At 41.9% G+C, this 4,349-nt stretch overlaps 1 long non-coding RNA gene across 1 annotated transcript; it reads left to right on the forward strand.

The window, feature by feature from the left end:
• Positions 1 to 830: 830 nt before the first annotated feature.
• LOC115290017 lies at positions 831 to 3,012 on the forward strand. The gene is made up of 3 exons (XR_003907918.1): positions 831 to 908; positions 2,153 to 2,187; positions 2,879 to 3,012. It is a non-coding gene; the product is annotated as an uncharacterized LOC115290017 (long non-coding RNA).
• The last annotated feature ends 1,337 nt before the right edge of the window (positions 3,013 to 4,349 follow it).

The following is a 4,349-nucleotide window of genomic DNA, read 5'->3' on the forward strand; positions in this document are numbered from 1 at the left end:
GAGGAGCACACACAGAGTAGATAACCCAAGGGGAAATAAAAGGGATGTCTGACAAATGCCTACTTTACCAATGCCTATTAGACAAAGCTGACTCTTAGATGAGACTGGGCATCAATCTTTCCCTCCCACTCAAATGTCAAAATTCCATTGTGTCCTTGTGTCTATTCCCGGATTCTATTTTGTTTGAGGGATCTTGATCTCTATTATTTGGCCATTTCCAAAATGTGATTTAACTCTTTAAAGCCACCTGTTTGTTTTTTTTTTCTTGCTTGGAACCTTACAGGACTATTTATTTTTTATTTATGCTTCCCTAAGTCTGCTTTCAGTAACTGACCCTTGAGATAACTCTTAAAAGAGGTGTAGAGTGTGCAGGTAGAGGAAGGAGTAGGTGCAGAAGGGAGCAGCCAGAAGTTTGTGTGACTGGAGCCAGGAGGTCAAGGAGAGATGACAGATGGGGAGGTTGGGCTTGTGAGCAGGTTAAGTATAGTTTGTGTGGCAGATTGTATTTTACATAGATGGCCACAGTATCTCCAATCTCATATGGTCACCTACAGCATGAACTGATACTCTTTCAATTGAGAGTTAAAGTCTGGGTCCCCTCCTCTTGAATCTGGACAAATCTGCCTGTGACCAACAGAATGTAGAAGTGACACTGTGTGAACCCAGAAGCTGGCATAAATGGCTATGTAGCTTTCCACCTTGTTTGCTGGAGCACTTGGACTTGGAACTCTGAAATGTCATGTAAGACACGAGGCCACCAGGCTATGAGGAAACCAAGCCAGAAGGAGAGGCCACATGTAGGTGCTCTAGTCAGCAATCCAAATCTTCTCCACATAGCCTGGGGATCAGATGTGTGAGGGAAGGAGACTTCAGATGGTCCCAGTCACCAGCTATGGAGACACCCTCAGGTAAGACCCTGGACAAAGGAGAGAGACACACCATTCCTCCTATGCCCTATCCAAATCTCTGACCCACATAATCTGTAAGTCTAACAAAATGGTTAGTATTTTATCCTGCTACATTTAGAGTAGTTTGATACAAAGCCGTAATAACTAGAACAGTGTTATCAGGATTTGAGCTTTATCAGGAAAGCAACAGGGAATCATGAAAGTGGTTTTAGGCTGTGGAGTAACCTAGTTACACACAGAATGCAGAAGGCATATTTCAGTAGCAGTGTGTACAAAGCCCCGGTGCTGCACAGGTCCAGGCTGCACCAGTGCTACAGGATATGATATAACGACAGTGCCTACCATCAGGCAGAGGGCAGCTGCTGCTGCTCTGGAGGAACTGTCAGCAGCCAGAACGAGAAAAAAGTGAGCTACAAATGAGGCTTGTGTAATAATCCAGGTAGGAGAAGAGGAGGGTCTGAGTTAGGGTCAGGGACATTTCAGAAATGTTTCAGAGGTAGATTCAGGAAAACCTTGGGGCAGATCCTAGGCATGATGTAGGAGAAATCTGGAATGACTCCCAAGCATCTGGCTCACAGAGGATAGTGGTGGTAATTACCGGGGTTGGAGAACACAGGAGGAGTGATCACTTTGAAGAGAGAGATAGTGGTTAGGATTTGGATGTGTTACAGTACCTGAGGAATGTCTAGGCATCATTTGGACATATGACAGAGGGCTGGGCAGTAAATAATATCTTCAGGTGTCAATAGTACAATTTCATAATGGCGGCTGGAGAAGCTATTGAATGAGAAGAAAGAAGGGCCTAGGACCAAACACTGAGGAATAAAGATATTTAAGGAATAGCCCAAGGAAGAGTGATTTCTGAAAAGAAATTACTGGAGAGGTGGTAAGAGAAATAGAAGTGTCTGGTGTCAGAATAACCAATAGAGGGGAGAATTTTAATAAAAAAGAAAATGGCCAATAATATCCCATATCTGAAAGAGCAAGGAGAATGAGGACTGAAAAGCGGCCACTGAATCTGGTAATCATAATGTTGTTGGTGCTCTTAGAGCAGCTTCTGTGGAGTGGTGAGAATAATGGACAACGGGCAATGTACAAGGACTTAGTGCAGAGTGAAAAGGAATAGGAGTTCCCTAAACACGCAGGGAAAAGAGAAAAGAGCATTGAAATCTAAAATGGCAGGGAGAGGAGGGAGAAGGGGTGGATGAGTGGGATGACTCAACCCTTTGTCATTTATACTGCAGGCCTTTGTCCCTCGGAGAGGCAGGACAGTACAGTGGTGAGTACAGGCTCTGGAGCCAGGCTGCCTGACTCTGTAGCCCAGCTTCACCACCACTTACCACCATTTACCAAAGGAAATTTGGGCAAGTTAACCTAACTTCTTTGTCCTTAGTTTCCTCATCTGGAAAATATAATTATGACTGCTTCCTTGTTCTTGTGAGTGCTTAGAATAGCACATAGTAAACACCCAACAAATGGTAGATATCAATATTATTAATACTATTCTCAACCCCAATCACAACATTTGTAAATTCTGGTTTTCTCTCTCAGCAACATCCACTGCTACTATTGTAGGGCAGTGATTTTCAAAGTGTGGCCAATGGACTTCTGTGGGTCCCTGGAACTCTTTTTTTTTATGTTTATTTTTGAAAGAGAGAGAGGAGAGAGAGAGAGAGAGAGAGAGAGAGAGAGAGAGAGAGAGAGAGAGAGGCCATGAGCAGGGAAGGGGCAGAGAGAGAGAGGGACACACAGAATCTGAAGTAGGCCCCAGGCTCTGGGCTGTCAGCGCAGAACCTGATGCAGAGCTTGAACTCATGAACTGTGAGACCATGACCTGAGCTAAAGTCTGATGCTTAACTGACTAAACCACCTAAGCGTCACTCCCTGGAACTCTTTCAGGAGGCCTGGGAGATCAAAATTATTTTCATGAATGAAAACCTGATTTGTCATTTTTGCTCTCATCCACTCAGAAGCATAGAGTGCCGTTTTCTACAGATGATGTGATGCGTGATATTGCGAGGGATTGATGCAGTAACAGATACAAAAATCCAGCTGCCTTCTATCAAACCAGATACAAATTACAAAGATTTTCAAAATTGTGAAATTAAATAAATAAATAAAATAAATAAAAAGCTTCTCACTTATTTTTGTTGTGTTGTGGGAAATGCAGTTAATTTTCATAAATATATGCTATTTTTGTTAATCTATTACTATTTTAGATGATTTAAAACTAAATCTTTTAGAAAGTAAACTTTTAATTTATTTTCTTAATTTTTTTTATTTTTACGTTTATTTATTTTTGAGAGACAGAGAGACAGCGTGAGCAGGGGAGGGGCAGAGAGAGAGGGAGACACAGAATCAGAAGCTGACTCCAGGCTCCAAGCTGTCAGCACAGAGCCTGACGGGCTCAAACCCATGAACCGTGAGATCATGACCTGAGACGAAGTCGGATGCTCAACCGACTGAGCCACCCAGGCACCCCAAAAGTTGACTGTTTTAATTTCTAACATCATAAACATTCAAAAGACATTATCCACATAAACAAAAGCTCTTTGAGGTCACCACTAATTTTTAAGAAGGTAAAGAGAAACTGATACCCAAAGTCTGAGAATGACTGAATCAGAATAGGAGAGCAATCCCTATCAAAATAACACCAGCATTCTTCATAGAGCTAGAACAAACAATCCTAAAATTTGTATGGAACCAGAAAAAAAACTCAAATAGCCAAAGCAATCTTGAAAAAGAAAACCAAAGCTGTAGGCATCACTGACAAGACAGGATGGTACTGGCACAAAAACTGACAATCAGATCAATGGAACAGGATAGAAACCCAGAAATGAACCCACAAACATATGACCAACTCATCTTTGACAAAGCAGGAGAGAATATCCAATGGAATAAAGACAGTCTCTTCAACAAATGGTGCTGGGGAAACTGGACAGCAACATGCGGAAAAATGAACCTGGACCACTTTCTTACACCACACACAACAATAAACTCAAAATGGATGAAAGACCTAAATGTAAGACAGGAAGCTCTCAAAATCCTAGAGGAGAAATCAGGCAAAAACCTCTTTGACTCAGCTCCAGCAACTGCTTACTCAACACATCTCTGGAGGCAAGGGAAACAAAAGCGAAAATGAACTATTGGGACCTATTGGAGGGTACTTTGCTAAGCGACATTAGTCAGTCAGAGAAAGACAAATGTCATATGACTTCACTCATATGAGGAATTTAATATATTAAACAGATGAGCATAAAGGAAGGGAAGCAAAAAGAATACACAAACAGGAGGGGGACAAAACATAAGAGACTCTTAAATATAGAGGACAAACAGAGGGTTGCTGGAGATGTTGTGGGAGGGGGGATGGCCTAAATGGATAAGGAACATTAAGGAATCTGTCCCTAAAATTATTGTTGCACTATATGCTAACTAACTTGG

This window comes from Suricata suricatta, chromosome 4 (genome assembly GCF_006229205.1).
Source record: "Suricata suricatta isolate VVHF042 chromosome 4, meerkat_22Aug2017_6uvM2_HiC, whole genome shotgun sequence".
Taxonomy (NCBI): Eukaryota; Metazoa; Chordata; class Mammalia; order Carnivora; family Herpestidae; genus Suricata; species Suricata suricatta.